This window comes from Pezoporus occidentalis, unplaced genomic scaffold (genome assembly GCF_034315485.1).
Source record: "Pezoporus occidentalis ecotype Australia unplaced genomic scaffold, CSIRO_AGI_Poc_V1 ctg31, whole genome shotgun sequence".
In the NCBI taxonomy this organism is placed as follows: domain Eukaryota; kingdom Metazoa; phylum Chordata; class Aves; order Psittaciformes; family Psittacidae; genus Pezoporus; species Pezoporus occidentalis.
This window is the reverse complement of record NW_026915052.1, coordinates 6,685,861-6,700,160: the sequence shown is the minus strand read 5'-3', so window position 1 is coordinate 6,700,160 and position 14,300 is coordinate 6,685,861.

Genomic DNA, 14,300 nt, shown 5'->3' with positions numbered 1-14,300 from the left:
AAGAGCAGCAGGGAGTGAGTAAAACATTGATTCTGCCACTGCAAAGCAGCTGGAAAGATCTCAGGCTACTTACTGAGCTGCTCCAAGAGCACTGATGCACTGTTCTCTGCTCAGGGCACCCACTCCAGACCTTGCTTGGAGTCCCCTGGCCCAGCAGGGAGTTACTAGCTCTTCTTCAGAGCTGTTTTATATCTGATGGCCTGAAAATTTTAAGGATAAAAATGGCCATGGCCCACTATTGGAAGGGGCAGAATTTTTAGTTTGCTTTGTAAGACCTATTTCTAGGTTTGTGACTTTGCAAGAAAAATTCCATCAAAATCACATTGTGTTGATTCCCACCACAACCTTTTCTTTCTTTTCTGTCTTAATTTTAGAGACTGCTATTTTAATAACTTTTCAATTGAAATCAATGCCATGGAACACTGTAAAGGCTGAAATCCCAGCTTTCCCAAAAGAAAACTTTTCCCCACCAATTGCTATGGGACAGGATAATGTTCAGCCATGCGTCTGTTCAGCAGTTCAGAATGCCTCTTGGACATGTTGTTTTCATCTCCTTCCCCATGTTACTCTGGACATGATAATTCACAGCCACAGCAGGTTTACATGCCTTCAAATACACAGATCTCCTAAGTATAGGGACTTCAGAGAGCTGAGGTACAGGGAAATGAGGTGGTTAAACACTGTTGTATCTATTACGTTATTGCGGTCTATTTTTAGCAGCTGTGGCTGCTGTGTATGGCAACCTTAAGTCACCTCCGAACTTATAGTCACAAAAATGAAACTGAAAAGCAAATTAATTGGATCCACAGAGTGGCCCAAAAGGAATCTTGACTCAGTATTTATAGAGCAAACAAACACAAACAACTGCAAAAATGTTGTTTTGTTCCCTTTGCTTAAAATACAGACCTCCTATGCTGCTGCTACTCTTTTGGCTGTACAGTAAATGTCCCAGTGCCTGTGCTGTGAATAATTGTCACTGGGACTTCATAATTTTTTAGGTCATCACCACAAAAGTGTTATGGCTGTTACAAAGTACACGGGCTGACTGCCAGGTTTTGCACCTGTTCTTTTGGACCTGAGCCTTTTTTCACGTAGATAATTTTTATGTTAGTGTACCTGTACTGAAATGAGTCGCTTGAGCATAGTTGCTTTGATCAGTGAAGGTCAGAAGAGCATCAGCCCACTCATGCTCCGTTCTCTTGGCCAGTTTGAAAGAGTCAACTCAAACTGACGTATTTCCTTAGCTGGTGAAGTGATGTGGTTTCTCATCTCACACAGTTGCTTTGTTCTCTGCTGTCTGCACATGCAAAGGGGCTTTTTCACATTTGCTATTTGATTTTATGTTTTCTCATGCCCAATCTGTTCAACTGCCTTTGCTTTTCAGTTACTGTTTCTCAAAATGGCTCCAAGAACCCTCTTTTGCCATCTAAGAGTAAAGGCACAAATGCATTATTGCACTGAGTGAATGCATTTTCTCATAATGTAGCTGAATGGGAGATTACTTAAATACCTTAAACACTCTCCTAATTGGAATAATGACATGCTAAGAATGGGAGTGTGAGGAGAATTTATATTCAGACTCCTGAATTTCAGTGAATGAGTAATCAACACTCCATCATTTCCTACAAGGTTAAACAATTTTTAAAGTAAATGGTTACTGTAAAAACACCATTTGACTGCCTTAAAACAAACAAACAAATGGAAAACCAAGAATTTTCTGGTGATCTTTGGATCATGTGAAAGCTTTTCGGACCTGTTAGCGAAGGAGAGGCTGATTTGAAATGCTGATGCCTCAGGGTTGCCCTGCCACCCCCTGCCCCATGCTCATCCCAGCCACCCTGCCTGTCCTCAGCTTGTGCTATCCTGGTGCTGGTGTCAACACCAGCTCTTGGAAGCCCATGCTCTGAGCTAGACTGGGGTGCAATCTGGTTTAAAAAATAACCCAGCAAAACACGTTTGCTTGTCTCTGTGTATGCAAGTTTGAAAGTGGAATCAGTTTCTCCATGTGATTCAAGCAAAGGCTGTACTGAGGTCTGTGCTGGTACAAGGGCAGGCAGGATCAAGGGGTGAAATGAAGGAACCCCAAGAGCTGAGAAAGAAAATATCAGTAACTGATACTGCTGCCAAATACTGTATCTTCTGAAGCCACTGCCTTAGATGAGAGCAGTGGAATTAGTGCCTTTGTCCTGTACCTTAGCAAGGCTGTTCCATCTTTATATCTTTGCTTACAGCCTTATTCTTAACAACAGGTTGGTCATTGTCTTGGTCAGTTTATTGCTTTAAAGTCAATTATATGCAGTTATTCAGAAGTCAGCGTGTAGTGTCTAATCTAATCTAATAATCTTTATACAAAAAAATCTAATTTTCCTGCCATCATATTCACATTTTCACTAACATTTTTGATAGTTAACTGAAAAAAAGACTAAGCAGTTCTGAGTGATTAAGCTTTGTTGCTGCCATTCTCTTCTGCATCCTCCAATACAATGCTTTTCTTTTTATTGTTTCTTTCCTGAGAATGGTTTCTGTAATTAATTTCATTGGTCTTGATCTGAGGCCCATGGAAGTGAATGCACAGACTTGCATTAAATTGAGTAGGCTACAGATCAGACCTCCACTAAATGCTTTAATAGGCACGGGTCAAGGAGTTTAAATGGAGAACACCTGTTTTACTGTGTGTTTCTACTGTTACTTCAGCTGGCTTCATTGAACTGATGATACTGATACAGAAATGCAAACCCTCATAGGCACAACACTGGAATGTAAATGTCTATGCTACATTTATCACAAGAGTACTTAGAAATTCCAGCCACAGCACAGGTTGCACTGTGCCTCACTCACGTACCCAGCAAGAGAGAGACAGTGAGAGACAAATGGGTGGTTTGTGGCAGAACTGAGATGTAAACACAGATAACATAAGTGCAGGTTTAGTGTTTGTCCCCCTCCCCGCTCCCACCTATGCCTCGTTCTGCTGAGATCCAACAGCATGTGTACCACTACAAGATTCTCTAATCATTTTCTTGACTTATACAAGGATTACAGCAGGCAGAACATTTATCCAAAAGGAAGGGCTCACTCTTAGGTGTTTCTGTCAATCCCGTGCTTGCACCACAGCCATTATGGACTCAGCGACTGACAGCAATGAACAAGTCTTTCCAGTGTTACCCTGATAAAAAGAGTTTGCAAGAGATCATGCGTCTATGTCTCACAGGGCTCAAAGTCTCCTAATCCTTTTGCCATTCCACTTTTCAGCATTATTACATGCACTGCAATATCCGGCCTTGGAGAAGCTTGAGCTGAAGGGACTTCTGCTGCCCAGAAGTTCTGCTCGAAAGCAGCCATCTGTAACTGAGTGTAGTAAAAACATAAAAATCCCAGCTCAAGTTGAGGCAAATCCTTATTCCCATTAATTACTCAAACTAAAACATTAGTGCTAGTGCACTGTACCTGCTGGAAAGTATACCATGCTCTCACATAAATACATTATCCTTAACTGCTAAAAGAACTGTATTTTTTTACAGCAGCAGCATGAACACACATGAATTATCATGAGATTAAAACCAGGCACTTATCAGTGCACCCTAAAGTCAGCAGTTCTGGACAGACACATGAGCTGCTCTCAGCACATTCACTTCACAGCAAAACCACATTGTTGTCTTCTGACTGTTTCCACCTCAGGAAAACAAATGACTGTTAACCCTCCAAAACTTGTAAATACTATTTATCTCATATAAAATACTGATACTAGTGCAGAGAAGCACTTTGGACTTCTAAAGTCTCATTTGGACTTCTCCCAAAGAAGATAATCTTCATTATCTTCTATTTGCATTTCTTTTTGCCCTAAGGAGGAAAGATTAGGAGAAAGCCAACCAAGCTGTGTGCTTAGCAGACATACAGAAGATGGTAATTGCAAAGACATGTTATTTACCTGATCAATAACAGTGACTTCGTGCTTTTTGAATAATTGTCTTAGACTTCAGTTCCTAAAAGCTGCCTAATTTTCAACTGCCAAAATAAGGATTTCTAAATTACTTACCTCATGTAGCTGGTTAGTAATAGGGACAGGAATTTGTAGGCACCATCCAGATCCTCCTCTGTAAAATACTTTTTATTCTTTAGCTAAAAATCTTCAATAGTCTAAATAAAAATTCTCATTTAACCACTTCAGTCTTGCAAAAGGGAGGCACAGGACAAGCAAAAGGGCAATGATCACACAGATTGCCGATGGTCCAGTAAGCAAGGTGCAACTGTTTTACTCTTTCCTAAAATGAAAAGTGCTTGTTAAAAAGCAGTCTTCTGGTAAGACAGTCAGAGGCAGCCACTGAAAACCACATTTTTATCTTTTTCAGGGCCTGAAACTGTTTTCCAAATACATCAGGTATGTCAGCTTTGCCTACTTCTGATCTTATTTCTAATGTTCCTCTGCATTTTGCCCTGCAAATGTCTGAAGCTTGGACATTTTTAAGGCATACCCTGAAGGAGCTGAAAAAGTCCCAAATGAGCTTAAAATATTTCCATACTTGCATAAACAAAAAATAAAGATTGAATTACCTCGCATTCTGATGTCCTGGGATAGAGCCTATATGGCACAAACATGAGCTTGCTCTCCTTCCTCTAGCTGATGCCCCAGGAGGTGGGGTGGTGAGGCAGCCTAGCAGCCTTGTTGTGCCAGCCTGGTGCTACTGCATTGCTGCTCAACCTAAAATCTCTAACTGGCTTCACTCTGCTCTTGACAGCTATGGTAAAGCCTTGGTGCATCAGGTGGAAAGGACTGATACCAGAGTCAGTGTCTCTCCTTCCCATCAGGAGATTCATGCCCTCTATTTGCAGCATTTGTCCTTCCTGTGCAGATACGGGAACCACACGTGCTAGAGTACTTTGAAGTCTAATGGCTCAGTAACATACTGAAACATTTAAAACAAACCCACTAAGGGTGGCAGGGGAAATCATTGTCTTTGAGGTTGCTATCACAGATATTTATGGTAAAGAAATGCTGGCCTGAATTCAAGGCTATGCCCTCCAGCTTAGCAATTCAAAACAGGTGAAGTACAGGAGCAGTGTTGATGGAAAAGAAGCTCCTCCCAGGTTTGTGTATTGCTGCATCTAGGACATTCATACACAAAAAATTGCTGTCCCAGGTAGAAGGGCAATGCTAATAGCTATCCTAAGCTATTCTCTAGTCTCTCCTTTCCTGATATGTTGGCAGACTGGTAGTTTCTGAGAAGAGCTGTGGATCCTGCCTTGCTTCTCTTTTCCAAACATGCTTCTGAATAGGATGAGCAATGAGCATCACCACAAAGGCTGCATGGGTGCATGTCAGTCTGCATTTGCTTGTTGAAAACTGCCACCATGTATTTCTGGCTGGAAGAGACTGGAGCAACCATGCTGGGAGCAGAAGTTCCCAGGCTGGAGCATGGTGTGACCAGCAAGGCTGAACTGCACTGCTGGCAAAGTGCCCAGGGCCTGACCGCATGCCCAGGAACAGACAAAGCCCTAAGGGACAGAAAGCAAAACACCAAAAATAAATATGAGCAGAAGGGGCCTGCAAAGGCTCCCTTAAATAGGTTGGCAGCTGCTGGCTCATGCCTTAGGTCCATGGGTTCCTGGGGGTACCTAGGGCTCAGAAAGCCCTTTCCACCACTGACTTTGTCCTTTCCAGCAGTTCCTGACTGCATCACACAGGTTCCCACCTGCCCTGGAGATGGTGCATTGGCCTTCGACACGGGTCAGCCTCCAACATTTGGGCTGGGAATGAACTCTGTGCTCTGGAGCAAGCTCTGCACCATAATTCTGTAGGAGCAGGAGCCTCATTGCAATGGCATCTTCCCACATGTACTCATGATTCTCTCCAGGCTTCTTGCAGGTTCTTTGCAGAGCTGTGGGCTCCATGGCAAGATGCTGACACAGCAAGTGGGAAGGGATGGTGGAAAGGCTTGAGAAGTCCAAGCAATCCAGCATGGCCACATGAGAGTTGAGCAGCATTAAGTTTGTTGGAAAAAACAAGACCGGCTTCTACTTCTACTGGTTTTACTGGGCCGGTAATGTATGGGGCTGTGTGGAAATGTATGGGACATTTCTATTCCCTCACTTCTTTGTCCTAAACATGAATTTATTGTTTCAGGACGTGATAAGGGAGCGGGGTTTGGGTGCTGAAATTTCAGAGGGAGAAGGAAATACTGTCCCTTGTCCTTCCAGCTCTTTGTAATTACTTGGCTTGTTTTCTGGGTCTTCCCTAGGGGGGAGTCTTCACTTCTGTCTCACAATTGTATATGGAAATGAATCACTCTGATTCACATCCTGGCCCCTGGCACCTGCTGATTAAGTGTCCTGAACTCATCCCAGAAAGACAGTTATGTGAGGATTTCCTGTAGTGCCAAAGTTCACTCGAAAACCTCTCTCTCCTTTCTCCACCTCAGGCTGCTCATTGCCCTCTCCTGGGCTTCTCCAGGCCTAAGGTTTTAGTTTTGAATTCAGCAGAGCCCCACAGAGAGCTACATGCACAGTTACAAAATGAAGGAAAGGAGCAGGAATGGCATGGACCGATGTGCTTGTCTGTTGTCACTGAGCCTCTGCAAAGGGCTTCTATGTTCCAGCAATACTTCAAGGGCTGAAAATATAGGCTGCAAGTGCTTTGTGATTCCCAGGAGACAGTGTTAGAGTTAAGATTCAGGTGTGATTCTCTAATGCTAGGCAGTGACCGTACTGACCACAAAAACGAGGGCTGTGCCACCATGTGGGACCAGCATCCACATGCAGGTCGCTTGTGTGATTTTTGCAGTGAGGCCAAAAATGCTGGGTTTCTTTTCTCGTGGCTGGCTCACTGGAGCCAAGCACGACCTACCCAGAGCATTATGCACGCAGCTAAGTCTGAACTGTAGGCTCCGAGACAAAGTCATTTTCAATAAGGACCTTTTTATAGCCCACACATGGAAAGGAAAACCCTTTTGGTTACCTTGCATTTCTGATGGGCTTGAATTAGACTGTAAAAGGCCAGGCAGTCAGGTATGCTGAGCACATACCCAGGGGAAAGCCCCCCCTGCTGTTATCCTGTTCCTTTAATAACTGCACAGTACTGCTTGCTCTCGTATCTCAGCTTTGCAAAGACCGTAGAGAACAGAGCAATTTAAAGAAACATCTGAAGTTGTTTAACACTCTCAGGTGAACCTGTGTGAGCTGTATGCTATTTTATTTCATGTCCTGGGGCTGTCCCTGGTGGGCTGTGTCATGGCAGGAGGGACAGGCACTATGTTGCTTTGACAGTGGCGTTGGTTTCTTTCAAGCTATTTTGGGGGTCTTTCTTTCCTGCTGACTTCAGCTCTCATGGTTTTTGCCCATATCTGTGGAAAAATGAGCTGCTGATTCATCTGTGGCTCTCTCACGAAGGGGAACCTGTGTCTGGGTTTTGAGAAGGCAGGCCAGCCTGCAGGAGCCTTCTCCTGTTCCTAGGGGAACCCCAGAGCCAAAGACAGAGCCAAAGGACAAATTTTGGTTTCAATTCACTTTTTTAAAACTAGTCCCTTTTCAAGAAACAGTTTCCATAGTGACAGGGAACTGTGGCACCATTGTGAAGGTCCAAAAAGCCACAGCCGGCTATTAGCCAGAAACTGAGCAGTGTGGCCAGCTCCAGAGCAGCTGCCCGCAGCCCCTGCTGTGTTCACAGCAGGCCTCTGCTTCAAACACCTCCCCTGCACACCATCCACGCTTTTAGCTGCCTGTGGGCTGTACCCCTGAGCACTACACCTTTGCTTAATCACAGGTGAAACAAGTAGTTCCAAAAAAAGGAATATGCTTTATCTGGGTTTAGCTGTATTAAAGCTTAGTTTGCTATAAAGGGAAAAGACAGATTTGAAGACAGCTTTCAACCATTGTTTCATGATGTAGACTGGTGTGAAAAATATAAAGTGTGCTCATGATCATCTGGCGAGTCAGTAAAGGAGCCTGACTGAAAACTCAGGTTCCGTTTAATTCTTATTTACCAGAACATGCTGCCTCCCACCTTCCCTCTTGCTATCTGTCATATGGCATACTTCCACCCATGCGTATAAACCAGACCTCCCAAAAGGAGCTTGGAAATCTCACAAAATCATATTATTTTTCTGATCCTTGCCATAACTCACAAGAAGAGTGCCAGAGTGGCTCAGAACATCGACTGGGTTCTGCTCAATACCAGGTGGTGGAGGTTTGCAAGTGATGGACACCACCACTTAGTCAAAGTGTGAGTTTGCCCTCATCCTTCATGATCTGTTAGATTATGTTACAGTCTATAGTATGCAAAGAAATACAATACAGCACACTTACAAGCCATCTCAGCTAAAATTACAGGTACTCGTCAAGTGTTTATGTTACTTGTAGTTTGCATGTAATGTACATTATGCATGTGTAAGAAGGGAAGTGTGGTTGTGCTATTTGTACAGACCTCATGAACCCCTTCCATAAGTTTGGCAATCACATTGTTCCTCAGGAATACCTGAGGCCATGCGCATCAAGGAGGGTCTCTGTGTCCTGTGGTGCTGTTTGGTGTGCATACTGCTTTTCAGCAGACCCGGCCAACCAGATGGGGGTAAGGACAAGTGCCTGAGGGGCACAGGGATGTTAATGGCCCCAATGCTACTGCTGTGCATGTAGTGGTTTCAAAACAGAAAGGAGCCACGGCATGAAGCTGGCCATTGCTCTTCTGACACCGAAGGCAGGCCACCAGCCCAACTCAGAGTGTACACTGGCCACCTCCTCCAGCCCAGCCCAAGCGTTATCCCTGTAAGTTTTACCATAAACTACATTTTTCTAAACATTTTACATTCATTATTCCCTTTCCACTTCTTTTCTTTATTGCCTGCATACCTGTGCAACAGTTTCAGAGCTGAGTTCACACACAAGAAAACAGGGTCAGATTGGTAACAGTCATAGTATTTGTCATAGAAGAATGCTTGTCATGTTGTTTCTTGTTAAGCCACTGGAAATGGAATACCCAAACAAAAAGTTGTCCTTCTGGTGCAAGATTTTAACTCAGATGAAAAAGGCCATGTTCTACAGGAAAGAAACAGAGAGCCATATTCAGACCAGTTCTTACAACAACATTATTTCTAATGCAAGGGCAGATGTACTGTGCCAGTCTAAGGGTTTGGCTATACTGAAGCCAACAGCAGCTAACTCCTGTGGAACTCAGAAGAGGACAAGAGGCTACATATACTTGCTTTGTATATTCCCAGCCTCCAGCAAACAGCAATGCAGGGATTTAATGAGACAGAGGGGAAACTATGTATATATTGCCAGGACAAGCTGAATAAGGTAAGAACTATGTATGTCTTGAAAATGAATCATCAGGATTAAAAAAACCTCAAGAAGTGCACCACTCTTACTGTCTTTTTTTTTTTTTTCCCCTGAAAGAGATGCATTTTTCCCTTGCTTCTTTGAGACCTTCAAGCGGCCCTACTGAACTGTTAAAATTCCATTAGAAAGTGGCTGCTGGGAACAAGTGCAATAAATAGCTGCTAAGATCAATGGCAGTCTTGCTGATTTAAAATCAATGCATCGTTTGCTGACAGTGCTGGCAGTGTTTTCCTTTGGGAAATGTAACAGTGATTGGCTTTAAATAAACATTGTGGTAAAAAAATTATCAGAACTCATTAGTGACTCAGAGTGATTTTAGGGTAGTTCAGAAAATACCTGTTGCCCACAGGCAAGGCTTTGAAGTCACAACTGAGTTTGGATGCTGCAATTTTTAGAGGGCCACTGGAAAATACTGGGTAACAAAGCAGAACTTCTGAAAATGCTCTATAAAAAATAGGTACTTCAGGTGGCTAGACCATCCACTGAAACCCACCAGTCACCTTTGAAAACCTAAGACGAACAACATCGGGTTACTATGCATCTAATGACCACCATGAACCTTTTCCAGGCCACTTCCTTGCTCCCCTCCCAGCTTCTGGCTGGCCCTCATCCCGTGTGACACCATGTATTCATGATGGGTGTAAGCCCACCAAAACCTGAAATGCTACCAAAAGTTGGTATTATCCACCAGCAACTGGCACTTAGTGTTGGGCTGGGCTAGGATCCTCTCCCTCTTTTTCCTCAAAGAGCCTTGGGTGATGTGGTCTAGTGTGAGGTGTCCCTGCCCATGGCGGGGGGGTGGAACTAGATGATCTTAAGGTCCTTTCCAACCCAAAACATTCTATGATTCTATCATGAGTATAGTTTTTCTGCCAGATGCTCAACTAGATGAAAATCAACATTAAAGCATTTGCCCTACCTATATGCTGTTTTGTAATCTAACTATTTAATTGTGTCATGTTCTTTCTCTACAAATAATCCCTTGATGTTTCCCAGGACTAGCCTTCACCTCTTATTTTTTTTTTTTTTGTGCATGTTGTAACTCTCCAGCTATAATCACCTCCTGGTTGTACAAAAGTATATCACTAATCACACATGAATTGATCACTAGATAAAACAGAGCTCTTTTTGGTGGGTTTCTAACCTGGGAAATGGGGCATCTGAATGAGTAATAGAAACTGTAACTATATCAGAATTTTTATTTGAGGTAGGCTGTTCTGTATTTTTAACTTTATTTAAGAGCTTCTGTTGAACCCTTCTCAACTTCTTTTAACTTGTTACATGCTACATGCAATAGCTTTAAAGGGGCAGTGCAAAGATATAAAACATTTTGTTGGGCAACAAACAGGAGGAGTTGGAACCCACTGTGCAGCTAGAAAGCTATGATCTAATTGCTGTCAACTGCTGCCATGGAACGTGGTGGGACCAGTCACACAACTAGAGCTCTGCAGTCAATGGCTGTAAACTGTTCAGAAAGGACAGGCAAGGATGAAGGGGCAAGGGGGTTGCCCTCCATGTAAAAAAATGGCTTGATTGCACAGAACTGTCTTTGAAACATAGGTTGAGAGCTTATGAGTAAAACCTAGGGGCCAAGATGACAGAGGAAACCTTGTGGTTGGTGTTCACTGTGAGCCCCTGAGCAGGGGAGCCTGCTGACAAAGCATTCCTACTTCAACTACAGGAAACATTGCACTCACATGCTCTGATCCTGCTGGGGCACTCCAGTCACCCTGGTGTCTCCTGGAAGAGCAGCACAGCAAGCTGTAAGTGACCCAGGAGACTCTTGTAGTATGTTGAGGAGAAGTAATTAATCCAGAATTTGTTAAGCAATCCGGAAATTTGTCTTGGAGGTGAGCAATGAACATTCCAAACTGTGTGCCCCAGTCTCCTAAATGGTTTAACCACAAAACACCATATCCTGCAAATTCGAACATCCAGCACATGCTTTCTCCAATGATAGTGGACTTCAGGTGGCCAATGTGCATCTCCTTTGCAATGTCAGGGGATGAGAAATCCACCACCACCTTTTTCTTTTTGCCAGCAGCTGGTGGCTGAATTCCATTCACCAATAAACTGCTCAACTACTTTGACACAAAATCCCTTCTCAAGCGGACATGGATAAAACCAGGTCCAGGTAATAGCCTGACCAGAGGAGGAACATCAGAAACACTACTAGACCTACTTCTCACCAACACAGATTAACTGATTAAAGATTACAAGATGGGTGGCAGCCTGGCTGAGGTGTTCACACCATGGTAAAATTCACAATCTTGACGGTTATGGGCCAAATGAAGAGTAGAGTCAGGACCTTGAATTTTAGGAGAGCAAACTTCCATTTGTTTAAGGAATTAATGGATGGGAAATAGCCCTCAGGGACAAAGGAGCTGGACAGAGCTGGCAGTTCTTGAAGGACAGGAAATAAATCTGTGTAGAAAGGAAACGCACTCATGTACAGGGGAACAAACACCAGATTACTTGACATGAGACGTTTCAGGAACTAGCACTATGTCCAGTATGCAAATCACAAATTGGCTTAAATAGAGCTGGCTATCACAAACCAGAAAGCCACACTGGATGTATCCCACAGTGGCTGACAGGGACACTGCCATCCTAGGATCTGGATGCACTGTGCTCTGAAGCAGCCAGCAAGGAGGTGATTCAGGAGCATCTCACATGGGTAAGTCTCAAATGAAACTTTTCCAGCACTAAATGACACATTTGTTTCTGGATCCTCAGTAGTTTAATTCCAGGCACTTCTGCATTAATAGTAAATCTGAAAGTGCAAAACAAAGCATGTGCTCCATGGCCTGTTGGCAAAGCCTGTTCCAGCAGATGGGACCTGCCTCATTTCAGAAGCACCTGAATATGAGAAATGTTCTGCTGCTCTTCCAGCCATTGCTGGAGTTAGAGAAACCTCCCTGAATAAGAAACAGCTAGAAAACAGAGAACTTTGTGGTTGTCCCAGCATGTTCCTATAAACACACATTTATTCTATGTCATGCAAATATCCACAGACCCTTCACTGCAAAGGCAATCACCTTTGGGAAGAATCTGCCTTTTTTTGTGTGTGTTTGAACTGCATTTAACAACACAAGAGTTCTGATACTTCCTGACAGAGTGGGCTTGGGTGGGAGTCCCAGCTAGGGACTGGTGGGGTCCATGGGCTGACATTTATCCAAAAGGAGAATAAAACAGTGGAAAAAAAAAACAAAACCAGGGACAGGAAGAAAAAGGGTCAAGCTATTAGTGAAATGTACAGCAGTTAATTCTAAACAGAAATCCTATGCGCATCTGAGTCATGGAGCTACTGCACTAGATTGAACAACATAGGATCCTTCAAGAAAAAAATGGCAGCAGAGCAGCCTTGCTGAAGATGGGACTTCTCTTGGCTTCTTTTTTTTTAACCCTGCACACCACAAACATGGCCCAGCAGAAGCATTCTCAAGCACAAATACGCACAGAAATACTTAATGCTCTGTTTTGCTATACCCAACCCCCATACATTTATGCTCAAGTCATTACTGATCTCTTTGCCTACTGATAGCAAGTTAAAAATACCACACACCCCAAATTAGAACTATTTTCTATTTTTTGTTAAATCCTTGCAGTTGATACAGAACAAAATGTGATGGGCCACGAGATCTCTCTTGCCTGCACTAGTCAGAACGGGAGACTGCAACACCACCAGCAAAAAAAAAACATCAGAAGTGTGGCATGCACACGCCAAGGCAAATTTGACTGTGTTATGAAGCCATTGATCCTGTATTCACTTCATTTGCCTCATCTATTGCCTTTGTTTCTACAGTGGGAATGGATTTGTGCCAGGACCTGGACTATATGAGCTTGGATTTAGATAAACTGTAAAATACTTCTGCTTTATGCAAATTCCTAATTTATCCTCCCAGGTGTCCCTCACTTACAAGGAATTACTTATCCTTGATGAAGCACTTGTTTTGATAGTGGGAAAATGGACACAATCCCATGAATAATCTTGTGAGTCACATGAAATTAAATCTAGTATTAAACAAACAACAACAACAATTTTCAGCTTATATTCAGCTTGCGAAATCTTTGTAATAGAAGCCGTCTCCTTATTACATGCAAATACCCTGTTTACCATAAGGACTTCTGAATCTCTGTTTCAAAAAGGTTTGTGGAAGGAGCTGTCTGGAAGTCAGAAATGGTCAGCCCCCTGCCAAACAAAACTATTGAGACTGAGTTTCCCAGTGCTTGTTTGAGACGGAAAAGTCAGGACACGCACTGTTTCACTTCTGGTAGGTTTCTTTGAGCTAATAACATAGCATGAAAGTCCACCCCAGTGTTAACATATTTTGAATGCTTGCATCAATGACACAGGAATACCTCATTTGCGAGACCAAGGGAAGCTTCAGATGGTAACCAGGGAAGACAGATACTGCTTTAGAAAAAAAGATCAAATGCGAAGCTGCATCCATCCTAAGATCATCTCCCACTCCTGGAGCAGGACAAGACATTACAAGAGTGCAAACAAGCCCCTACCCGTTGTACTGCCTGGCTAGTCTCTTCAATAAAGGGCAGAATAAGCAGAGGAAGAGTTTGGCTGAGGACCAAGGAACAGGTTTTGGGTTTGGGTTTTTTAGGTATTTAAATGGCAAGACATAATCCAGCTCCCAGAAGGATTTTCAAAAGCAATTAGGAACCCAAATTTTGAGACTCATTGGTCCTTCTGAAAACCCTGTATGATATCAAATTAACTGCATCCTTGGACATCCAAATACCTGTTTCCTTGTGCTGCTTCTGCTAGTGACCATCCACCTTGATTTTAGCAGGGAAAAGCCTCTTTTGTGAAAAGCTGTGGAATCTCTTCCCATTCTGTAGTTCACCTAGCTTCCCCCTGAAAGGGAAAGCTTACCCTTCTCTTGCTTAAGGGAAGTATTACTGCCTATGAACTGTTTGAACTGAAAATGTAAGAACAGCACTCAAACCCCTGGCTGTGG